Raw genomic sequence first — 13,193 nt, forward strand, 5'->3', positions numbered from 1 at the left:
GGGGAATAGAAGAACAAGGCTGATGGGAGAACAGTTAGGCAAGTTCGCATGGGCTAAGTGGGACAGAGGTAAAGATGATGTATGCACAACTTTGAAACAACAGGGCTTCGGGGTACAGGGATTGAGGCATGGTTTGAAAGGGTAACAGGGAAATAATGTTAGGATGCTTGGCTGTCTTTTGAATCTTGGTTTCCCTTGCCTACTGGTGTGAAATAGACACTTGAGGGGTGGGGGCAGGAATAGCCAGAAATGTCACAATAGAAAGCATGTGAGCCCATCTTTAGCCTATAACTGATTGGAATACGTTAAAGGGGGCTAGAAATTGCCCAGATCCAAAATGGGGGTGGGGGGGTGGGGAACTATAAAGGCAAGAAGCGATTGGCTTACAAGCTTTCAAGAGTGAGTCTAGTCCTAGACGGGGCATGGGTAGGTAGAACCTCCACTGAATGATTTCCCATCTGTTGGGACCGGGCTGGCAAAAGGAAATGGAGATAAGACTCTTGTGGTACAACAGTGAATAGTTGCCATCAGGACTGACTGTGAGGGTCAGAAATGTAGAAGATGTTTTTTGACAAAAGGAGGGGAGTGATTGATTTTGGAGCCCAGGAGCGGAGGTCCCTGGGACCATCAAGTGAGAAGAGTGGAGAGCATGACCCTCCCCAGAAAGGCAGTGATACCAGAGATGGAGACAGAGATGATGATGTGGACAGATGGAGTGGCTGGGGACACTGGACTCAGGGAGGGAGAGGGGCTGTGTGCTGATAGCCAAGGGGGGCAGGCCTGTGGGGTGTATTCTTTGGTTATTTGATGATGCATGGAGGGGATTATAATCATTGCAATGAAATGAAATATGATAGGATGAATGTGAAGCTGAATTGGGACAGAGGTAAATAATGATGTATGCACAACTTTGTAACAATGGGGCTTAGGGATACAGGGATTGAGACATGGTCAGAATGGGAAAAAGGGGGGAAATAATGTTAAGATGCTTGGCTGGCTTTTGAATCTTAGTTTCCCTGATACATCATTATAAAATAGACACTTGAGGGGGAAAGAAAGGAATAGCCAGAAATATCCCCATAGAAAGTTTGTAAGTCCATCTTCTGCTTTAACTGATTGGAATACCTAAAATGGGGCTACAAAGTGCCCCGTGAAGGAAGCTTCTTGTGGAGCTTCTGCATTACATAAGACTATAGGTGGAATCCTGAACAGCACCAAGAATATTTAAAGGTGGGAAATTTTCACTTAAAAGTACAAGCAGACTGGCCTGGAGCAGCTAGAAGAACAGAAGACACTTCTTGAAAGAAAGACCAACAGGAAAAACACAAAACAATAATGACAGTCCAACTGACTACTATAAGAACAAGCAAGTTGCTTGCCCAGGAGACATCAAGGCAAGTCGTTGGGTCCCCTCAGGGCAAACCTCTTTCTAAGACTAAGACTCAATGGGCCCACATGCTCTGACTGGTGACCACGTTCGTCAGTAATAAGGGGAAGTGACAGAAAAACATCAATGAAGCTGTGAGCTAAGCCCTACAATGTTCAATAGACTCCTGTGAATGCATGTGGAGACCTGGTTGGCCAGCAGTGTGGCAAGACCTGGGGACTCTTGGGCCCAGAGTCAGTGACATAGCCACAGAGGACTAAGAGTGGAGAGTGAAGCATCCAGCTGATAAGAAGAGAGGGCATATGCATAAGAACACCCACACTTGTAGATAATACCAATTCGGCATGGCTTCAATGACTGGATGATCAAAACTCAACTAGAAGAAGAAAGAAGAGGAAAAAAAGTTTAATCTGATACAATTTGATGAATTTGAGTGATTCCTATGGAAGCAGTAGCTCAAAAGAGAGAACAAATCTTTACAGCAAGACTCATTCCCACCCCCTCCATACACAGAGTAGACAGGGATGGGCAACTTGGACATTGGTTACCCAAAATGGGGAGGGGGGAGGCTACAAAAGCAAGAAGTGACTAGTTTACAAACTTTCAAGAGGGAACCTAGAACCAAAGGGCATGGAGGAAGGTAGAATCTCCAATGAATAGTATTCAATCTGTCTAGGTGGGGCTGATGAAATGAGATGTGGATGGGTCTCTTGTGATACAATAGTGAATAATTGTTAACACGACTGATTGTTGAGGGTTGGAAATGTAAAGGTGGACATTTTGTAGCCAAAAAAGGGGAGTGATTAACTTTACAGTCTAGGAGCAGAGGCCCCTGGGACCATCAAGAGAGAATAAGGGAGAGTGGTGCCCTACCCAGAGAAGCAGTGAGGCAGAGACTATGACGTGGAGAGATGGAACAGCTGGGGATTTTAGACCCAGAGAGAAAGAGGGGCTGTGTGCTGATGACCCGGGGGCAGGCTTGCAGGTATACCCTTTGGTTGGCTGATGATGCATGGAGGGGATTGTAACGGTGTCAAGGAAACAATATACAATAGGATGAATTTAAAGCTAATGTTCTCCCATGTAAACTATAACATAATTCACAATGAAACAATGAAACTTTTTTTTTTTTTTTTTTTTAAAAGGGGGCCGGGAAGGAGGAAGGAATGGAAATAGGAATGACAAGGAGGAAGTGGTTTAACTGTAGAAGCACAAAGGAGATTTTAATCATTGAGTTGAAACAAACTGTATGATTTATTGAATGTAAAAGTGATGATTTTCTCTGTAAACTTTCACCCAATTCACAATAAAAAGTAAAAAAAAAAAAACAAAAACCTGGGGAGTAGTTAATCTTACAGTCCAGGAACAGAAAGCCCTAGGACCATTAAGGGTGAAGAGCACAAGTGGAATGTGGGACCTTCTCCAGAGAAGCAGTGACACCAGAGATTGAGGGAGGGATGGGAACATGGAGAGAGGGAGCAGCTGAAGACTCTAAATTCATAGAAAGAGAAGGATTGAGAGATGACGGCCAGGAGGCAGATTTGCAGAATGTGCCCTTTGGTGGTTTAAATTATTATATATGCCTGAGTGTTTAAAAAAAAAAAAAGTTAAAATGAATAGAGAGAAATACTGTTAACTGATGGTACATGGAGGGGATTGTAATCATTATAATGAAACAAAGTATATGATTTGTTGAATGTAAAACTGTTGATCTGCCCTGTAAACTTTCACTCTATTCACAATAATTAAAAAAAAAGACAAAATAATGTTCTTTTAAAAAATGGTGGTAAAAATTTATATAAATTAAGTGAGCATCACTGTTTAATGAACTCTTTGAAATAATATCTATTCTTTTACAAATTCATAGAGCATCAGCCTTATTTCACCTTCATAAATTCATTGACAGATTTCCTGGTGAGGAATGACAACTGAATTCTTCCTGAAATAATCAGAAATTATCTAAAGAGTTTCCAATTTGTTATATATTATCTGGATTTAAATATCTTGTTTTTTAAACATGTTAATAATTTGATGAAGATCCTTTTTAAAGGTTTCTAGTCTATAAACTGGTAGGTTCCTCACAACAACTATGAAGCACATGATGGTGTTGGTGAGCATAGGCAGACATGTCAAATAACGGATTAGACAAACTGCCCTTTAACAGCTGCTTTCAATAGTGAGTTGTTGAGGAAATATCTTTTTATAGAAGGTTTGTACCATTTAATAGAATTTTTTCTTAAACATGTTACAAATAATGCTTGTTTGTATTTCTTTTATTAATGTTTTGCTAACGTTTTATGTTTTGCTATTTGCTATTGGTTCTCTAGTCTACACTGTTCTTAGTCAATGTGGGATAGACATTTTGGAATATTTGCTCATGGTCTCAGTTCCTTAGAAAATATTCATTATGTGTATAAACAATTGCTCTACAACTTACTTATTTGGCATTTTGAACCAATTAAGAGAAATTTGAGGTATATCTAAGTAAATATTCATTGTTTAGTGGGGAGAGTATTTGGTATTCTGTATCTAATAGGGCAGTTCCTTGAATGCCTTAGCTTTTCTGGAATCTTACAGTAAAAAAAGTAGTGTTTGTCAAGCAAGAATGATTTCTTATGACCAATACATAAAATTTAAAAGAATGGCATAGATTAAATTGATATGATATATCTTGTATTTATTTTTTTCTCATCACAATAACCCTCTGTAATGAATGTCCGAACATGTAATGTGTATAATTTCCATTGTAATAGATTGGCAACATGTTATAGATGACAGGTTTTTTGTTTTTTTAAAATGTTTTCCATGCTATTAGTTCTTATTCAGTTGAAATAGTAAAGAGTGATTCCTTTATGTTCAGTGATGTAGAGAGATAAATCAAGTGAAATATACCATCACCAAGTGAAATACATGATAGAAGATGTATTAAATGTAGCCACAATTATTTATCACCCTTGTGTCATTTAGTTTTCATGGTTAAGCCATTTACATGCATTACTAAGAACACATTTTAAAATTATGAGGACATTAAAAACATGGTATATAATGCACAATACATATTTTGCGACGGAAGCAAAATTTCTATAATAGAAAAAAGGTGATTTATGAGATGTTGGATAAAGAAGTAATATATGTTTTTATTTCAAGAGTGAATTATTTTACACTTTAATTTAACTTTCATATCAACTTACCCTTGTATGAATGTCAAGGCTGGGGTTTTATATTTAATTTTATCAACTTGTAGGCTTATGTTGTGAGATGCCTTATATATCTAATATAGTTCAGTTTGCATATATCGTTTCTCCTTCTTTACTATAATACATTTGGAAGTACTCCCAAAAATGTGGTTTTTACAGGTGCAATGTATAACATTGTGTAACAAAGAAAGAGAGGCAAAGCTATTCGTAAGTTTTTACCTAGTCCTTGGCATTTTTCAAATGAAACCAGCTGCTTTCAACAAGATCCATTTCTGGTAATTGTCCAAAAGATCTCTCCCTATAGCCCTGACTTCCCAATATGGGCTTGCTCTTCAGCATCATTCTTCTAGCTCTCTTTTGTTTTGATTTCTGGTTTTACTATTTTCCGCTTAATTTGAGGTTCCATGATCCTCCTTGACTTTGATACTATAAAATTATTGGTTTTTTACCCAGCCTAGCATATGATAGTTATTACATTGCATATGCTCCCAGGCTGCTACTGTTTGGTCTAATCTCTGTCTAGAAAAAAATGATTTAGATATTGGACAATTCAAGTCCAAATAAAACCAATTTGAAAGCTAAAATTATCTGTTCATCTTCAAGCAGTGAGTGCTTCCATCTCCATTATATGAGTCAGGTTGGTTGCCCGTGTCCACCTGTGTCTGTGTGGTTTGTGCCTGCATGAATTACCTCTGATAAGGGAACAAAATTAAGGCACAAAGGGAATAATTGCAATAATTAGTAAGTGAAAATATCATTAATAATAGATTTGCATATGCAATGAATATTTTACATGGGACGAATGAAGATTTAAAAATAAAGAGAGTTGAATATAGGCAATCAAATAGGTTTTGAACCAGGGAACTTATAAGCCTAGAAATAAAGACACAGGCGCACAGTAAAGGAGTAGATGCAGGCCATTGAAGAGGTGAGCCAAGTGTGAAATGTATAAGGCCTGGGTTGAACGAAGGAGATTCAGAAACAAATCTATAAATGTTGGAGCCTTTTTTGGGAAATTTTAAGGCTCTGAAGGGTATTTACAGGCTGTACTTCTCAAAATGCAAAGAGGGCTTACAGTGGTTGAACCTTTCCACAAGCTTTAAGTCAGGACACCTGAGCACAAGTCTCAGTTCTCCTTATCTAGGTGCACACACTACATCCTTAACTTCTTCAACCTTCAATTTCCTCTCAGGTAAAATATGAACAATGAAATTATCCGTATATTCCTTACAGTACTGCCGGCGACTTGCCTCGACATAGTTGTGTTGTTCACGAGTGTTTGGTTCACAAGGAGGGGAGATCCAGCGGCGATAGAGATAGCAAAAGAGACACAGAGACGCAAAGAGAGAGACAAAGAGACACTCCGAAACCAAAGTGAATGCTGGACTGGCATCAGGCAGATCCTGCATTGCAAACATCTCAGCCACGAAAGCCGTAATATCCTGCATAGTAAACATCTTAGCTAAACAGGCAGTATGGTTGCAAGGCTGGACTGTACCCCTTGCAATGCTATAACGCACACCTTGCCAGTCGTAATACACCTGGATTCGTTCTGCGTCTTCCTTTTATTTAGGGGAGGTACTTTACACAAAGCTAGGCGGGGACTAAGACAAGGTACAGCTGTCAATCTTATTTTTCCAGACATTTTAGGCAACTTTACATCATAGTTTGCAGGTTCCAATCTCACTACAGCAACTTAGTTTCTCAAGCTTAATTAACATACCTTTTAGCACCTAGCCTCAAATGGAGGGAGGAAAGGGAGGATTCCCATTGTGTTGGCTGCCAAGCCCAGGTTCTTCGGGAAAAGAGGCGCCAGGGTGAATAGGTAGCACCTGGAAACACTTTAGGGAGCGCATTCCTATTGTCCTTGGAACAGACCAGGGAGCCACCCAATTTACTTTGAATGAATTCTCTGAGGGAAAAACTTTGCCTGTTTAGAATTTTACAGTCTTGACTTTTAGGAAAATATTACATTTATCTGTGTATATCAAGGGCTTCATGTCTGCATTTAATAAAAATAATTTGTTATTAACTGCCAGGTGGCTAGATCTGTTACACTTGAGCCTATAGGGCCTCGAACCTCTGACCAGGCCTTCATGGTCTGCAACACAGTACCACCATATTGTTGTTGTGTGCCTTTGAGTTGGTTCTTACTCATAGTGATTTTGTATTGGGTTTCCTAGGAGCAATTGGTGGGTACGAACTGCTGACTTTGTGGCTCAAACAGACTTTGTGGTCCAGCCCATTATCTTGAAGCACCACACCAGTACCATCATGAGTGTCAGATAAAAATCAGAGAAATGCAGGTGTTTTGTGGGAGGGGCAAGGATAAGAAGGTTTTATAAATGTAAGATCTTAGCATTACTCAGAAAAAGTTACCAAAATTACAGAATCAAGAATTCCTTTGAGTTTATTACTCCTTTTCTACAGTGTGGAGAGGCAGAATCCAGAACCTTTGCCAAATACAGCAATCTCTTTGAGAAATACAAAGACCAGTGCAAAATCAATAAATGTCCATTTACTGAGGCATGTTTGGACAGAAAATCAATAACATATGCATATAAAGACCAAAATTCCAAAGCAAAGAGGAAATTGTGTTGAACAAATAATTATGTATGTTATGTCTTTTTCTCATTCAGGGTCAAATGGATGATTTTTATTTTTCTACTGTGTGATACAGGAGCGTGGTTTCTTTAGAGGATAAGCACTGAGCTGCAAGTCACAAGGTCAGCAGTTGGACCCCTTGGGAAAAACATAAGGCTTTCTGCTCCTGCAAAAACATTGATAGCTTCAGAAACCCTTTGCAGGTTCATTATGAATCAGAACTGACTTGAAAGCACTTAGCAAAAACAACAACTATGTGATACACACACACACACACACACACACACACACACATATATATGTGAGTCATCAGGCATTATCAAGTGGCAGATATGGTCAATATGCTGTGCAGACTAAAGAATTGAAACAGACAAATGACAAGATCTCAGGTGAGTATTTGGAAAGTCCTTCTAGCAACTGTGTGGAGAAGAGAATAATACTGAGAGATCCCACTGGAGATGGGGACCTAGATTGGAACATGTTGCAAGAAATATTGAGGGTCACAGTTAAGGCAGCAGAAATGAGTTTTGTTTTGTTTGCTTTTGATTAGGGATCAGCAACCTGGGACCTATAGGTCATATCTGGCCTATCACTTGTTTTTTAAAATAAACTTAAATTGGAATGCAGTCCATGTTCATTTATTTACTGTCTCTGGCTGTTTTCATGCTGCAGTGCCAGAGTGAAGTGGTTGCAATAGATTATATGTCCCCCCAAAGCTTAAAGTATTTACTCTATGATACTTCACAGAAAAAGATTGTTGACCCCTGCTCTAGTAGGCCACTTTTTGGTTCAGTGCATCTGGGTTAATTTTTCCATTAAATATCCCCAGAGGGAGTGGTGATTCCGTGGTAAAATTTTCTTCTTCCATGCAGGACACTGGGTGAAATTATCGGCCAGTGTTACTGATGTAAAGCCATCATGCATCTGTCAGTGGAGCCTTGCGTGATGCTATGTCACCGAACAGGTTTCAGCACAATCACCTGACTCACAACCTATCATGGGAATGGTGAGAGACTGACCAGCATTTATCCTACTGTCTCTAGGAGTTTGGGAGCCGCTTAATGGAACCTTCCAATAATAAAAGATAATCAACTCCCTGAGCTTCTCAACTCCCTGAGGTCTATATATGAGGATCACCATACACTTCCCTTCTTGAATGTGCAGACCTTCTGCAGTGTAAAAAGAAAGGTTTCAGATATGGAGCATCAAAAAAATCGTAAGTAAAGTTATGGAGGAAACTTGTATGTTTTTGATACTCAGAGTCAAAGGACCAAAAACATTCTATTGTTTCTTGTCCAGGATTTTCTTCAGTCTGCCCTAAAGATTATTATAAAATGTTTCATGTCTTAAATGAAGTTTCTCTTCAGTAGACATCCCCTCTCAGCACTTTGCTAACATGCCTACATGTGAACTATTTCCAAAATTTGCCAGTGAAACAGAGCAAGTAGGCAAGCATGAAATATTTTTTAGGTTAAAACACTCTCATGAAGGCATCCTGGTGTTCGGATAGTGGTTCCGCCCCAACCTCCATCAACTTGGTCAGTGAAGGCACTTGCATTCTGTTTCATCACCCACTTAAATAATTATTGTTGTTATGTGCTGTGGAGTCGGTTCTGACTCATAGCGACCCTGCACAGAGTTTGCGAGGCTGTAAATCTTTACGGGACCAGAAAGCTTCATGTTTCTCTCATGGAACAGCTGATAGTTTCAAACTGCTGACCTTGCAGTTCGCAGCCCGATTCATAACCTAGTTGTGGTATATTTATATTTTAGTGTATAGATGTTTGTTGGTATTTAACTCTGACACCTTAGACTGCTCTACCATCCTGACACATATTTTGTTGGGTTTTGAAGCCTTAAGTATGGACACAGTTTCCCACTACTTTGTCACAGGTTCCCCCTGAAATTCTTGACCCCCTCATTGTGCCTGAGTTTAACAATCCCCATACCCAGCCAGTGTAAATACTCTGCTTGCCTCTCTTCTTTCCTTCTCTTTATTTTTTCTTCTTTTCCTTTTCCTCCTCTTTCTTTATCTCCTCCTTCTTTTCTCTTTCATCTTTTCATACTTCTCTCTCTCTCTTTCTTAAGAACTAGTCATTATTTTCAACTGCATACCAAGCATCTCTATGCTGTTTATGGGGATACAAGAGAAGCATGCTAAATTTGCTTACTACTCTTGAGGCATTTGTAACTCAACATCAAGGCAAGGAGACATTAAACTTAACAAACAAACAAATTCTCAGAAAGTAGAAATGTTCATAAGTGCGTTGGTGAAAAGCTCAGGGTGTGACAAAAATATCTAATAAGTATGTAAATGTCAAAAGAGGCCAGGATGATTCTTTTAAACCAATCCGTAAGAGGAGCAGCTGCTCCAAGCTGTTGTGTGGTGTTGGTGGGTTAATGCGCTGGACTGCAAGGCTGGTGTGAACTGGAAGTTCAGTGGATCAAGCTCACCAGATATTCCTTGGAAACCCTATATAGGGTCGCTGTGAGCTCTGGTAGCGTAGTGGTTACGAATCGGGCTGCAAATCACAAGGTCAGAAGTTCAAAACTACCAGCTGTTCCGTGAGAGAAAGATGAGGCTTTCTGCTCCTGTAAAGATTTACATCCTTGGAAACCCTGTTCAGGGTCGCTATGGGTCAGAACCGACTCAACGGCACTTAACAACAACAACAACATGGGTCAAGCTGACTCAACAGCTTTTAAAAATAACAAGGAGCCCTAGTGTGGCACTGTAGGATAAGCACTTGACTACAAATCATAAGGTTGGTGATTCAAACCCACCATCCACTCCTTAGAAATCCTATACAGAGTAGCTATGAACTGACTTGGTGACATTTAACAAGTAAGAAAAATGATGGTCTGTCTCCTCTGAAAGCATGTTTGCTGAAATCACTTATTGTGTCTCTCTATGGAGTTTTGGGAGTCCGTTTGTGGCACCCTAACCCTAACTGACTTGACAGCACTTAACAACAACACCACACAGTTTGTACTTTTTAATTTTTCACTTCTGTATCACTAAAACCTTTGCTTTCAGCTATGAATTGTTGGAAGAATTTTCTTTTTGTGATCTCTGTATTTGGCTAGGAATTATATTCCTTGCACCAAATGATGTTTGTGAACACTGAGTGGTAAAGTCCACTTGAAGTTGATGAATTTATTGACATCCTTAAAGCAACTTTTTTATAATAATATCTCTGAGGTTTTGCAATAAATGTCTTAAACCATTTTCTGGACCCTGAAAATATATGCCCCAGTCATAGAGCCGCTACCGCCAAGGATTCAGCAGCCTCCCCCTTGAGCTCTATCTATTGCTTCTAGATGCTCCCTCCCCCATGTCTACCTTCTCCCACTGACTTCCATAGGCTGTTTCCACCAAGGAAAACCATCGTATTGTGTGTCAGCTCTCCAGAACCTCCTCTCTTTTGACCCCTTGATGATGCAAGTAAGAGTGGTGACCTGCTTTCTGCTGTGATTTAGGATTATATCCACATAAGAATTCAACAGAGAAATGTCAGGAAGACCCTTACTACTTACTGTCCAAGGGATTGCTGGTGATTATGATAAAAAGAAACTAGTGAAGGCATTTAAGAACAAATTTGCCTACAGTGGTACTGTAATTAAGTATCCAGTATGTGGAGAAGTAATTCAGCTACCAGGTGATCAGCACAAGAACATATGCTAGTTCTTTGTAGATATTGGTCTGGCTAAGGGTGACCAGCTGAAGGTTCATGGTTTCTAAGTGCTGTGCCTCACTGAAACTTTAGTGAGGATTTCCTTGTAATGAGTAGAAAATCACCCTATGTCCTTTGTCACACGTTTAAAACCTCATAGCTTGTACAATGTAACCATTTGGGGTTCCATTACACAGAAAAATCTGTATAATGTTGTTACTGTTGTTGTTAGGTGCCATTGAGTCAGTACCAACTCACAGCGACCCTATCCACAACAGAACAAAACACTGCCTCATCCTAGGCCAACCTCACAATCGTTGTTAACTTTGAGCCTCTTGCTGCTGCCTGTGTGCCAATCCATCTCACCCAGGGTCTCCCTCTTTTTCTCTGACCCTCCATGTTACCAAACATGATATCCTTCTCCACAGTCTGGTCCCTCTTGACAATAATGTCTGAAATATGAGAAATGAAGTCTGGCCATCCTGGCTTCCAAGGATCATTCTGGCTGGACTTCTTCCAACACAGATCTATTTGTTTTTTTGACAGTCGGTGGTACTTTCAATGTTCTCCTCAAACACTATAGCTCAAATGCATCAATTCTTCTACAGTCTTCCTTATTCAATGCCCAATTTTCACATGCATATGAACTTATTGAAAATACCATGACTTGGGTCAGGCACATCTTAGTCCTCAAGCTGACATCTTTGATCTTGAACACTTTAAAGAGGTCTTGTGCAGCAGATTTGCCAAATGCAAAATGTCATTTGATTTTTGGCTGCTGCTTCCATGAGTGTTAATGGTTGATCTAAGCAAAATGTAGTCTTTGACAACTTCAGTTTTATCTCCATTTATTTGGATGTTGTTTACTGGTCCAGTAGTTTTTTTGTTTTTGTTTTTTTTTTCTTTACATTGAGATGCAATCCATATCAAAGGCTGTGGTCTTTGATCTTCATCACTAGGTGTTTTAAATCCTCCTTACTTTCAGCAAGTGAGGTTTATCATCTGCATATGGCAGGTTGTTAGTGAGTCTTCCTCTAATCATGATGCCACGTGTTTCTTTATATAATCCATCTTCTTGGATTATTTGTTCAGCATATAGATTGAATAAGTATGGTGAAAGAAACACTGGCACACGTCATTTTCCTTAGTTTTTAAAACCTGTTTCTTCCTTGAAATCCCTGGTATATCTGTCAGTATTAGATTTTTTGTTGTTGTTGTTATTTTCAAACTGTCATAATTTAATTATATTACTTGACCTTCCTGGGATGTATTATCCTCAAAATGGAGACCAAAAATTTTGTTGTTTTTATGTGCTGTTGAGTTAATATTTCTTCTAGTTCTAAAATTTTACTTTTCTTTTATTTGGTTGGTGCCGGGAGCCAGCCCCAGCAAACTTATTCCAGTGTTTTTCCGAAGGCAGGAGCAGAGTCAGTGGTAAGAATTACAGAGGCAATGGGTCTTCTTACATGCTTTATTATTCTTATTTCTTTGCTACTCTACTCTCTCATTCTTTACTGTCCTGCTCATTTTTTACCCTCCTGCTCATTCTTTTCTCTCCTGTCTCCTGCTCATCTCTTCTGCTTCTTTACTAGCTTCCCCTCCTTCCATTTCTTTACTGTCTCCTTCTCTACATTACTCTTATTTTTTTTCCTTCTACACTACTACTCCTAATTATCTACATTACTTCTTTCACTACTCCACTCCCCTGCTCCTGCTCTACATTACTCCCTCTAGCCTCCCTCCATTCTTTTCTCGTCTCCTCTCCATCTCATAATCCTTCTTCTCTTTCTTTCTCCTCTCTCTACTTCCTTCTTATTCTTTTCTTACAACCCCCTTATATACCATTACAAAAAAACATTGCTTTCATAGTAATAAATGACATCAAAATACAATCAAGTCTGGGGCACATTCTTCATGATTTACAACAGGGATGGGAAGTTATAGCAAAGAGACATTATCTCAAGGCATAGGAGACATTCGGGAGCCTTGAAACCTTTTAGTTAAACATTTTTTCCTACCTAAATGTATTCTTTTCTCTGACAAGCAAGTTAACCTTTACATATGTTTCTTAACCTTTGTCTGTTAAGTCTTGTTAATTTTAGTTGTTAGTTGCAATTAACTCTCCATTAACTTCTTCCATACACTATCTGTTTATAGCCTACAAAAGCATCACTTATCAGGGAAACTGAGGCTATGAAAAACAACTTCTCTATTACTGATCATTAATTTAAGAATGTCTAAGTCAGACATTTTATTTAGTATCTGTATATACCCATAGCCTTTATCTATAGTCTAATTGTTTTTAGGAATTCTTGTACCCACAGCCCTTAT

The 13,193-nt window shown here is 39.1% G+C and overlaps 1 pseudogene; it reads left to right on the forward strand.

The window, feature by feature from the left end:
- Nucleotides 1–422: 422 nt before the first annotated feature.
- LOC102827457 lies at nucleotides 423–10,930 on the forward strand (annotated as a pseudogene).
- Nucleotides 10,931–13,193: the final 2,263 nt, after the last annotated feature.

Source organism: Chrysochloris asiatica, unplaced genomic scaffold, assembly GCF_000296735.1.
Source record: "Chrysochloris asiatica unplaced genomic scaffold, ChrAsi1.0 scaffold00016, whole genome shotgun sequence".
Lineage (NCBI taxonomy): Eukaryota > Metazoa > Chordata > Mammalia > Afrosoricida > Chrysochloridae > Chrysochloris > Chrysochloris asiatica.